General features: G+C 38.7%; 1 non-coding gene and 2 pseudogenes across 1 annotated transcript; 1 reads left to right on the top strand and 2 right to left on the bottom strand.

Annotated features, from left to right (window-relative positions):
- Positions 1 to 2,260: 2,260 nt before the first annotated feature.
- LOC107894167 (mannan endo-1,4-beta-mannosidase 2-like) lies at positions 2,261 to 5,268 on the top strand (annotated as a pseudogene).
- A 170-nt stretch (positions 5,269 to 5,438) lies between these two features.
- LOC107894166 (callose synthase 12-like) lies at positions 5,439 to 11,826 on the bottom strand (annotated as a pseudogene).
- LOC121212989 (small nucleolar RNA J33) lies at positions 8,697 to 8,777 on the bottom strand. Its single transcript, XR_005908356.1, has one exon. It is a non-coding gene; the product is annotated as a small nucleolar RNA J33 (small nucleolar RNA).
- Positions 11,827 to 13,282: the final 1,456 nt, after the last annotated feature.

Consider the following 13,282-nt stretch of genomic DNA (forward strand, 5'->3'; position numbering starts at 1 on the left):
ATTTCTTAACATCTAATTTATCCATCCATGGTATGCTAATCACATTTTGCTTCTCAGTCAACTTTCGTGAATCTATACTTTGTCTCGCTATTTTCCTTGCTCCATAAGAGATTATAAACTTTACGAAGCATATAATTAGATTCCAATAGGTTTGTGGTACCAATTTCTTCCAAGTTGGTCTAAAATGATTTGATAGCCCCGTTCTATTAATGTCCCTCTAAGGGTTAAGTATTGCACTTTATTCTTTCTAATCATTTCATGACCCTTCCACAACACTTCTTGCATCTTTTTATTTACTGTGATAACGTGTTGAACAATGTCTTCTTTTGGTTTGATTCTATAATCTTGCACTTCTCTCATCATATTATCAACTTTCTCCCTTTGTGTTGAAGTTATTATCTCATCAGGCAATACCAAATATGCTGTCATTTCTAGCAATATCTATAACATGCTAAATAAATTTCATAAATATTATCTAATCAACCTAAAACACATATAACAAATAAATTATATAAAAAAATAAAACATTCTTTACATAACATAAATAGGCTTTTTAGGGTTTTTTTACAAAATTAATATAAATCAACAATAATAATAACTAAAATAATTAGGATTTTTTACTAACAATAACAACCAACAATCCTAATAATAGTTTTTTACTAACAATAATAATAACTAACAATAATAAGAAGGTTTTTTACTAACAATAATAATAAGGTTTTTTACTAACAATAATAATAACTAACAATAATAACTAACAACAAAAAACAATAATAATCAACAATAATAATAACAACAAAAACACAATAACAATATAAAATCCATTATTTTACAAAAAATTATACATTTTCTTTTCTTTTTTTTCCTTCTCCTTCTTTTTCTTCTCTTCTCCTTTTCTTTCTTTTTCTCTTCTTCTCCTTGCTGCTACTTCATGCTTCTGGAGTTGCTGCTTCAGCTCTTATATTGGTTAAGTGCCGCCTCTGCCAGAGGCACAACCGGTGCCGCTTCTGGCACCCCCTCCATTCCTTTTTTTTTTTAAATTTTTGTGTTTTTTTTAGACATAAAATTTTTTTAGCAGAAAATGACAGAATGATGTCAAAGGTAAGGTGGTCACACCACTGCCATAGGCGGCACCACCCTAAATGTACCATTTTGGTACATAATTTTTTTGTTGTATTATTTTAATATATATTTTTAATTTTTTTGTCTTATTTTAGTAAAAAAATCCCCCCAACAAGTAAGACCGATGACAAGCCTCTATCATGTTATCTAAGCCTTGCTCCTCAAGTATACTTCAATTTGAATAATAAAGAGCGATTCAACCGTTTCACTCCACGTGACTATACTCTTTTAAAGGGTAAAGATATGACTTTTTACTTGTTCCCATGTACAACATTAATTGTTAGAGTACAAATATTTGGGTGGCCTATGTTGGCGCTTCACATCGCGAGGGTGCGAATTAAACTTAGGATTTGGAAGAGTGAATGGGGTGAAGCCCTAACAGAGTTAGGATTAGATATAAAGTTATTTATTGAAGAATGGAGACTAGGCATGGTTTCCAGCCACTTGAGTTCTTTTCCTTTGGGTACAATGATAATAAAGCAACGTGTGTTAACTTAGGACATTGTTCGTGACTTGGATGAAATCAGTCAGAATCTATTGAATGTGAAGAAATGATAAATATTATCATAAGTTCTTCTAATACATATAGATTGTGTAAATCCTCCGAAATTTATGTTCGAGCTATGTTAAGAAGAAATGAGGGGGTTATGTATAACCAGTTTCTTTATGGTGATTGCCTATTCTAACTAGAAAGCTTAAAAGTAGATATATAACCATATTTATATTCATAAAAATAATAAAAAGTTATTAAAGTAATGCACGTGGATGCGTTCTTAGTAAGAATTTTCTATCATATTAAAATGGGCGTGCCCAATGGAAGCAAACAAATAAATTCAAAAAGAAAAGAAAAAAGAAAAGGCCAAGAGACCACAGTGTAGTGGAGACTAGAGAATCCAAGTTCTCATTGCATCGGCACCGCACATGACATGATGGAGTGTGAAATTATTTATTATTTCTGTCACTATGTTAACCTACTAAATTTGATTTATTTAGTCATTGGGCAATCACAACCGCTCTTCATTTGGTAAACCCTTTACAATAAGTTTCCCGAAAGCCGAGACTGCCTTGGACTGTCTGTATCAGATCACATTATATCATAATGATGATATTATTATTTTGTTTTGTTTACAGGTAGCTAATTTGGTATGGAGGCAGACAAGAAGGTCAAGAGACAGGGCCCATGGAGAGACTTGCTTCAGTTAAGTAGTTTAGGTGTGGAAATCAGGTGGACAGTACAGTTGCATACGTCTCCATCTCATCTGATTTTAACCACCTACCAAGGAACCTAATACCCACACTCTTCCTCCACCTCCTCTCTCTCTCATTGATCTTCTTTCTTTGCCTTATTCTTGTTCAGTTTTTTTTTCTCTTCTCAGCCTTGCTTGTAATTCCTTGCATCGTTTTCTGCTATAAAATTATCACTTCCTATACTGAAAGACTTGCAACTTTCAAATCCATCTGTCTTTCTTTCACTCAACTTGTTATGAAGAGGGATCTGCACTCTCATTTGATTCTAAGGTACCGTACTCTCTCAACTTTTGAACTTTGTTTTAATTAGAGTTAGAGCCAAAAGGGTACCTAAATAAGCAATTTCTGCATTCAGGTTGCTTACATTATATAGAAAGACGATGGGTGGAAATGGGGTATTGTACCCAATTCTTGGATTTGCTTCATGTGTGGCTTTTATTTACATGTCTTTTGGCGACTTGAAGCTTAGTAGTCTCCCTAAGGGACTAAGTTTAAGTTTTGTGGAAAGGAATGGGAGTCGCTTCATTTTGGATGGTAAACCGTTATATGTAAATGGATGGAATTCATACTGGTTAATGGCTCATTCAATGGATGAAAATAGCAGGCGTAGGGTGAGTGCAATGCTGCAAGCTGGTGCAAAGATGGGTCTCACTGTTTGTAGAACTTGGGCCTTAAATGATGGAGGGTATGATGCTCTCCAGATTTCCCCTGGCCAGTTTGATGAGAGAGTTTTCCAGGTATTTTTAATCATCTACGCTTTTTTCTTTCAATCCATGATGATCAGCAACTTTACATTTTGGCAATTATGGCAGGCCTTGGATTATGTCATAGGGGAAGCAAGTCGACATGGGATTAGGTTGCTTCTTAGCTTAGTAAATAACTTGCAAGCATATGGTGGAAAGAAAATAGATGGGAGTATATATGGCGGAGTATCTGTATAATTTTCAGAAAAAAGTCTCCTTGTTGTAAACATGGTCATCCCTGGGTCTTGTTTCTACCTATGTAAGTATATAGCAGTGTTGAGGGTCCGTTCCTTCGGAGAAGTCTTCAAAGTATTGTCCAGTAGGTAGCCGACCCGGTCCCCCAACAACTGAAGTTATTGTCTCTCAAGGAGAGTTTTGTCTCCTGAAGAGGCTCTTGTCTCCTGTGCTTTGTCGAGAGCCAATGTGCCATGAACGGCTACCCCAAGGGACTGGTTCACAGAGCCAGGTCACCCACCAAGAGGCGACATGAGCGCCTCATCCTTGGTAGAGTGTTTGGCCCCCTGACCTATGGCATATAGGTCACATGTTGGGAGAATGGCAGAGCACAGGAGACAAAACCCTTCCAGGGACAATACTTTTGGTTGTTGAGGTCCGACCAACTGTGTGACAGATGACACTTCGAAGACTAATCCCAAAAGAGCTGACCAACTCTCAACAAGCAGAGATATGGTTCTTCGGGAATAAGGTTGAGAAATAGGGCAACTAATGGTGTGCTATGAAATTTGAGAGGAAAATATAGTTTCTTCTAAGCTGCAATGCTTTCTTACTTGATCTATTTCATTTCCCCAGACTGTCCTAACAAGGAAGAACACCATCACTGGAATTGAATATCGGAATGATCCAACCATCTTTGCTTGGGAGTTAATAAACGAACCCCGTTGCATGTCTGATCCTTCTGGGGATACTCTTCAAGTAAGTTATGACATCTTACACTATCAAGTAACAAAAAAAGAGAGGGCAAAGCTCAACTCTAGGGACTTCCTTGAAACTGAAACACAACTTCATTTTCTTTACTACATAATTTTATCTTCTTCTTTGGAAGAACAGAGGCCTATAAAAGCTTTTTATGACAATTGCAGGAATGGATAGAAGAGATGACAGGTTTTATAAAATCAATAGACAAAAATCATCTATTGACCATTGGTCTGGAAGGATTCTATGGTCCTAAAAGCCCCAAGAAGTCAGCTCTGAATCCAGGGGAGTGGGCATCAACCCTTGGATCTGATTTTGTCCGCAACTCCAACATTACAAATGTCGATTTTACCTTTGTTCATATATATCCTGACCATTGGTAAGCACCATTCACTAACTATTTACAAAAATCGAAAAGGTTTCAGTATGCATGCAAAAGAAGAATCTATTATATAAATCTGTGGTACCAGATTACAGAATGAAGCCTGGATTATTATCATATAGGGTGCTAAAGCATGGATAATGATAAACCTTGATGGCTATGTATGAGCTATCAAGTCTATCAAGTTTGTGAAGCTAGTTTCATTCCTGCCTTTTACAAATGAACTTTGCTTGAAATTTTTCATTTTACAAATTGGCTATTATCCATAGTTTGATAAAAAAAAACTGTTTACTGATATTTGTTTGAATTGCCTGAGGTCTAGTTTTTCTCTTATTTCTTCAATAAGCATCTCCATGGTTAATCTAATCTTGTTTGGCAGGTTTCATGATCTAGGATTTTAAGAAAAACAAAGGTATGTTTCCAAGTGGGTGCGGTCGCACATTGAAGATTGTGACAAAGAACTGAAGAAGCCTGTTATGTTCACAGAATACGGCTTGTCAAATCAGAACAAAGACGTCCAGGCATCCCAGAGAGAGCAGTTTTATAGGACTATTTTAGACCTCATCTATAAATCTGCTAAGAAGAAAGGGTCTGGGGTGGGTGCTTTAGTCTGGCAATTCCTTGTTGAAGGAATGGAAGAGTACAACGATGATTTCGGGCTTGTGCCGTGGGAAACCCCATCTATTCACAAACTCACAATACAACAGTCCTGCAGATTGGCCAGAATTCAAGGACTTAATCAACAAACTGGTAACTTGAAACAACTGTGTTCCTAGAGATACTAGGTGAGAAACCTCACTTGTATAACCATTTTTTATTTTTATTGTTTTTTCTTTCTCATCACCATACTTGAAATTACATTTTCCAACCAACGGTATAGTTTTAGGAAGAATTCTAGGAATTGCTAGGGTTCAAAATTCATGCTGAATGCTTTGTTTGTCAAGTAGATGATGCAATTATTTCAATGTCTCGTTAAGACAGATCAAGAAGTACTTAAATGAAACATGATATGAATAAACAAATAGCTGCATTTTTTGTTCTGATAAAAGAATAACAAACAATTTCTACCACCTTACAATCAACACAACCACTAAAGCTATACTCCCTTTCAAAACTGAAGAACTAGAAGCTGGCAATTAAGAAGCAACTCTAGTTCAAAGTGGAACTAATGGCGACCACATTTCAAAACAGAAATGTTGCCAATCAACTTGAACATAAAGATTTCATGCTGAACACGGCAAATTCGGCAATCGTAGCATCACTGAGTCTTCAAAATTCCATCTAAAAACCATTCACAAGCAATTCAAATAAATCGCTGCAGGCTCATTTGTTTATAAAGGATATCCAGTGGAAATAGCAACTTCAACAAGCATCCATCACAATTTCTTCCAAAACTTACTTTTTAACTGGTCAACCATCCCCCAATAGCCCCATGGCCTGGTAAACTTGAAAGACAATTGCATTATTATGCAAAGCCACACTATTTCATTTCAGACTCTTAAGATTCCTTCTACAAAGGCAATGCATGGCCAGGAATCATACAGTAGAATTTTAATAGCAAAAAGGCTGCAAAAACTTTACTACTCGCCACAAGAACGAAACACCTAAAACTCTGGAAACCCCTCATCTCCAATAAAACATTACCTGCACCGTTATAATCAGTCAAATTCAAAACATAACCCAACTAATTCCAATAAATCAAAGTATGAAACTAAGAGGGTGAACATGAATATGAACCAAGAAGACCAAAATAGGTTGGCTATCAAAACTTCCAAGTCCTATAATTAGAACCAACTTGAGGAGAATACAAGAGCAAAAGCCATGGCTAATATACATAATAACAGTGAAAGTTAACAAATTAGACAGTTCACTAGAATTCAGAGTTCTAAAAACAGTTAATAGAAAGGAAGTAAATAACCAGGTAGCAGAATAATTAAAATATGTCAGGGCAAAAGCAAACCATGAACCAGACTAGTAAGTGCTGATAAATTACCACAAATTATATGTCCCCGGATTTTTTCCCGGTAACAATCTGGAAGATCCTTAAACCCCTGCTAAATGCTTCATTAAATAAGATTCTTGTCTGCATTGACTGACATCCAGGCATCCAAGACAAAAATGCCACTGGGGCCATAACAATAACGCCAAACAGTATATCATATAGCCGAGCCACATAAACCACTGAATCCCAAAGCCTGGTCGACTGCACTAAGGGCCGAAGTACTTGCGCAATAGATAGAAGTCCCCAGCCAGTGGGAATAAAAGCCAATAAACTGGTGAAAACGTCAGAAAATTTAAATGCCGTAAACTGAAGCAGCACAACAATAACAAGGATTCCAACAATGGTTACAAGGAACTGAACAAGCCGAAAATATATGTGTTCCTTAGCTGCATATTTGTCCCGAGCATATGAGATAAGCAGAAAAATTCCAAATGCCACAAAAATGTATATCCAAGACAGTAAGTATACAACAAAACTAGTACTATTAGCAGCAATACCTAGATGGTGTACAATTCCATACTGGAAAAAGAAGAATCGAAGGTCTAAAAGTATCTCTACTCGCTTTCCCCAGGGGCTAGTTGTCCTTAGATGTTCCTGCTCCTCATACCACCATCTCTCCCAGCTCTGTTCAGCCTTTGCAAACAGACTACCATCGTACCATATCCAGTTCATAAATTCATCAAAGTCATAAACAGTCTTTAACCAATCAAAACCAGAAGGATTGAATACAAAGGGTGCCATAATCCATGATATGACCAGAAACCAACTGGAGATAGTCATAGCTATGTAAACAAGTGTGTCCTTAGCTAAAGGACTGTAAGAGCATAAACTGTAAGTATTAGACCAAGCTCAATAGCCTTTATAAAATGGCTGCGAGCATACAACCTGTAATTTTCTGAAAAACTCTTGTGCTGCACAACAAAACCGCGGCCAGTTGCCCGGTACTTGGCACCACCATGAAGGACAGTCCGGCCAAAGAAATGAGTGCGGGTTCCCATGGAAAATGTGTAGAAAACAGATGAAAGTTGAAGCTGCATTGTCAAGAAATCCCAGATAGCTTGAAGGAATCCATGTTCAAGGGAATTCTCCACTATCATTGGAAGGGCAGTAAAAAGTCCAAGTTGGATGATAAATTGTTGATTCAAGATGGCACCAAGAGCTTTATTATTGTTGCTGTTAGCCAGGGCAGCCTTCTCAACACCGCTAAGAGCTAGATAAAGTCGGCTCCACAGAAAAACATATACAGTAAGAACGACCATCATCGTATTGAAGAAAAAGCCTACTGTAGTATAAAAGAATGATAACATCCGGAAGAAGTCCAGTCTATGACCTAGCCGATAGACATCTCTACTGAGAACTTGCTCACCATTCCCACTAGCAACCTTGGCTTCAAACATAGATATTTGATTCAACCCAACATCCCTTCCTTTGCCGACCTGGATGTATTCATGATGTGTGACATTGCCACCTCGCAAAGTACAATTAAAGCCAGCAAAAATGTCCTCACTAATATTAATTACTCTGGAAGCTTTACTGATCCCACCACGAGTCAAAAACCAAAACCTGTCAAAGATATCTGGATGGCCATAATGCATTCGAATTTTCAGAGGATTTGCCAAGACACGCTGTCCCAAAGTGACAAAACTTGTTTCTTGAGCTGACATAAACCAAGCAAGTGATGAAACAGATCCGGTAAAAATATGTTCCCTGACACCCAAGATTGTTGGCTTTCGTATCCCATAGTATCGCCCATATTCCTCCAAGAGATTGCGTATTTTCAGTGCCTCCTCAAAATAGCTGTCTTGGTTCATATCAATAGTTTGAACAGCATCACCACGGGTGAAGATAAGGGCATGGTTTTGATTCTCCGGTTTGCCCTCTCCAAGCCTCAATGGACCAGGCAATTTGACACGATAAATCTCCACCTCCTTCTGTAATTGCTGATCGTATTTCACAAGAACAGAGTAATACTCTTTCTCATCCCTCCCTGTGGAAACTTCATCAACATAGGCAACTCGAAGGGCTTCATTGTGTTTCATCAGATATAGGATTTCCTCAGCACGTGGATCCTTCTTGGCCTTCTGAGCCCCATAAATCTGGCAGGCAATCACAGACGTGTATTTCATCGAAGAGGTTACCTGCTCATGGCCTTTGAATAAGAAACCTGTACTTGCCCTGCTTAAACTGCTGGGAGAAGGTGACCTCTCAGGATTTAAACTATCCAAACCAACATCTCTCCCCATAGAACCAAGCTCCCGTACCCCTTCTTTAATATCCATCTCTGATGCAGAATCAAGGAAAGCCAGTAACTTAAGAGCTCTAAAATAATACATCATTCCTCTGACAGTGCGCGAAAGTGTCTGGCCTCTGTAAGATGCCCAAAGCCTTAGATCTCTCATCTTGGTTGTCCATATCTCCTCATCCTTTACCATTCCCTCTCGCCGCATTCTTTCCATGAAATTTTTCCATTCATCATCCTATATGGTCTGCAAATAATATAGGATGGAAATCCCATCTTCGTTTTCAGTTACGAGCTGTTCTTTGTTATAGAGCACCTCTTCATTGTAGTAAGGGGTGAGGACACTAAAGGCCATCATCTTCTCTACTTGGGGAGCATGAGGCATTTTCATAAAAAGCGAATTGCTAAAGAATGCAATTCTACGTCTAGCCTCAATATTAGCTGGAATATTCTGAACAGAATCCCTGGAGGTAAGAATTGTAAGCAATCGCCTAGCCTGCCGATAGAACTTCTCGTTGCTGGGGTCTGGCAACTTAACAGCATTCCCAAATAGCAGTCCTGCCATCACGGCAGGATCAAGAGGTGCTAATCCATCCTCCCTCAGCTGTTCAACTGTCCTCTTGTCTCTGATAAAATCACGGACAACAATCTCATAAAGGGCCTGCAAGGTATTGACCACCCGGTTCACATCCTTCTTGGGCTTAGTCAATATCTGAACAAGTTTTATCAGCTTCATATGAATCTGTGGTAGCACAGTCATTTTAAATGTCTTGATGAACTTCTCGATCTCAATAGAATGATCAATTTCTTGAAACATAGCAGAGAGGATGGAATGCTCCTCAGACTGGACATTGAGGATTTCAAACATCATGTGCTTGACACTGTCATAAGCTTCGATCACAGCACAACGCCTGTATTCATTCTTGCATATTTTACTCCAAAGCAACTTATCAGGAGCATCGACCAACTCTTTTGACTCGCTGAGAGCAAGCAGCAGCTCATTGCATAGCAAAAAACATGGCCAGCAGATAACCCTGACATTCCAAGCATTATGGGGCAACTCTAGCAGCTCAACTTCTAGATCAGAGATAATATCTTCTTCCCTGAAAGTGGTAATTATCTCATTCCATATCAAGGCAAACTTGTGAGCCCCAACCTGGTTTGATTCAAGCTTCTTATAAGGTTTCCCGAACCCATATCTCAGCTTCAACCGGTGAATAGCATCTTTAATCTTGGCCTTAAACGATCCTCTGGCAGTCAGTAACTGCTCTTCAGGCATCAGATTGAACTGAATTGCACTGGCGAAGAACTGAAACCTCAAACTCAACTGCTGGATGTTTCTAATCTCACCTAAGTGCTGGAATAACCCCACTCCTGCTCCCACAAAGGAGGAATAAATTGAATACCATATCTGGATATCCATCAAGTAAACAAACACTACAGGCAACCACAACAACCCCACAGCCAATTTGTTACGGCCACGATATGGCTCATCCCAGTCATATTCCTCCTCCATAAGGTCCATTAATTGTTTGGTCGGTTTAATCATGGGTTCAATCTGCAAGAAGTAACTAAAGGCAAATTTTGTAGCTAACAGCACCGCCCAGAACAGAGTATACCTAACATTATCAAAGAGCCCTTCCCTCAGTCCCCGACCAACAAAATTCTTACTCTGAAACCACCAAGTCATGAGATAACATATTATCCAATTCGACTCCTCGATAAAGTTCCTAATCCAAGGAAGCACAAACAAAGCCAACGCTAGTACCTCCGGTAACACAAAAACAAATGCAACTTGTAGACAAAGGAACACCCGCCTATTAGCCTCCTCGCTCCACGTTTTATCTTTGTTTCTCTGCACCCAGATCCTTCCATAAAGAACTGCGAAAAGCATGATCCAGGCCAAAGCTACCACCACCTTTAACAGCATCCTAAGGCCAAGCCCCAGTTTTGCAAAAGAAACACGGCGACACTGCATCCCTGCATCTAATAAAGCCTGCAGAAACCTCAACCCACTCCAGGTAACGAACACTGTCAAAATCCTAACCTGAACATCCCTAACTTTCAATGCCTGCCACGGATACTCCTCTCCTTCCCAAGCCACAAGAATCGCCGCCAGAAGAAACAAAAATAGCATCACCCAAAGCCTATCAAAACTCCTGTAAATATTGAAAAACGACCTTCGCTCCACGAACCCAGTTTTCCCAACACGTTTTCTCTTACTGGAAGTAACAAAAAATTTACACCCCGCGTCAATCGGCCACTTGAGTTTATGAAAACATCTCCGACCCCAAAAGTACTCATTCAAATCATCATAATTCCTCCAAGCATGATGCGGTGCCGTTCCGTTCTTGCTACACTCAACTTCCATCTTTACTGTCTCGTATATCGGCTTCACAACACAGTTCAAAAACCCGTTTTCTCCCAATGTCGACGGCATAGCAGGCTGACCGGTGTTCTGGTCGATATAATCTTCGAGAATCCTGTTTAATTCCATGGCCATGTTATGGAAGATATAGCAAATGCATTCAGGCATAAAACGGAGATTCGCAGATTCACCCCAGATCAGCAAATAAAGGCCGACGTAAAGTAAGTCATGGCGGTGATCAGAGTGAGAGCTGCGGCTGAACCATATGTTGGATTTCTTGCCCAAATAAGAGCACCAGTTAGTGTAGTTTTTGAGGAGTTTTCGGAGGAAAGTACGGAGGACGCCAACGTCGAGGACGTCAATGTTGTCGGGAGGAGGGGAGAGGCGCATCTGCGCATTGGCGAGGTGGAGGATCAGATGTTCCCTCTGGTTCTTGACGTTGTCGCGTTGGAAACCAAAGAAGAGAGCCAGCCAGTCTAGGAGGTCCATAGTTGGCAGTTGAGCCTGAGGTGGCATTCTTAGATTTCCGACGGTGCGTAGAGCAGCAATAGCGGCACGTACTTCGGGGAAACGGAGGGAAGGGTGGTTGAAGAGGAGGTTGTGGAGGGGGATTATGTTGTAAGGTTCATCTTCAGGTGGAGCTGAGCCCGACTGAGTGGCGGGACGCATTGCATTTGTTGGGAGATGGCGGGTTTATGTTTGCAGTTTGCTTTCCTTTTATGGAAACCGGAAAACTGATAAAATTAGGAAGGTTTTTTTTCTTTTAAAAATTTTGAAAAGGCCTGGGCAGGTAGTATTGTTATTGAATGCGTGTCATCTTCTGAGCTCAGCGCTCTCGGGTCCTACTCCTAAGTCCTTGGCTTGGCACTTGCATTTTGACTGATTCCACCTTGATGTTCGCTTTTAAAATTCAGGGAACCCATTAGCCCATGCCCCCACGTCTCTTTATACCAAGCCAATATCTGAATATTAAAATATATTACCATTAACATAATAGAGAAAAGGTTCTATGAAAGAGTAGCTTCACGTCTATTATATATTTTTTTATTATTTAATAATATTTTAATATTTTTTTCATGGCATTGATCTATAATTTTTAAAAAAAATTTACTCTGAACCTTAAATTGTGAATTCGAACCCAAGAACTGTAAATTCAAACCCAAACTTGAATCTCGAATCTTAAACTCAAAAAATATTTTTTTCAATAATATAATGATATTTCAATAATTTTTTCTATGTCATTGATACATAATTTTAGAAAATTTTTACCCTAAACATTGAACCTTGAATTGTGAACTCGAACTTGAACCTTGAACTGTGAATTCGAACCCAAACTCGAACCTTGAACCCTAAATCTAAACCAAAAACCCAAAACTTTGAATCCTGAACCTTGAATTTGACATTTTGATTTAGGATTGAGGATTTAGTCAGTGTTTTGAGTTTAGGTTTATGGTTTAAAATTCAAGTTTAGGGTTTAGGGTTCATAGTTCTGGTTAAAAAATTCACCAAAATTATGTATTAATGACATGGAGAAATTGTTGAATTATCATTAAATAATTAGAAAGGGATACAGGATGACATGGCGCCCCTGTTTCATACAATCTTTTCTCCAACATAATAATACAATATTATTACTTTTATCGTTATTGATATAGATATTTGTGAACTTAGTTTTAATGCACTATCATTAAATTATGAAGTGAAAATATCCTAACTATTTTATTATTTATACTAGCTTTTATGGATCCCCACTTTCCGTTTGACTCACGGTCTTGGTAGAAGATTTTGACCATCCATTTTCTTTTGGAAAACCTAAGTCACCCGTTCTTAAAGATAATCCACTCTTAAGATAATCCACCTACTTGGAGAATATCCTTACAAAGACTTACTTTTTAGGTGTAAACACTCTTCAAGTGTAAATACGCCTCTAAAGACCATTACGCCGCACCTGAACATAACAACCTTTTACTCTCATAATAGAATAGGGCCTCTATGCACGTCTTGCACGCATTCTTTAATGGCAACCCTTTTGCAACAACTTATCACATCACACTAGCAAATAATAGGAACTCTTTTATAAATACTCTCTTTAACGATGAGAAGGGGATCTTTTGGCCTCATTAGCAAGCTTTGAACACTTATCCTCTTCAATATTTTCCTTAACTTTTTGCCTATCATTTTGTCTCTTTCGACTCTCCACCTCTCAAGGTGAACCGACCTCCTTAACACTACCATGGTGCCCTCC

The sequence above is a fragment of the Gossypium hirsutum genome, chromosome A13, assembly GCF_007990345.1.
Source record: "Gossypium hirsutum isolate 1008001.06 chromosome A13, Gossypium_hirsutum_v2.1, whole genome shotgun sequence".
Lineage (NCBI taxonomy): Eukaryota > Viridiplantae > Streptophyta > Magnoliopsida > Malvales > Malvaceae > Gossypium > Gossypium hirsutum.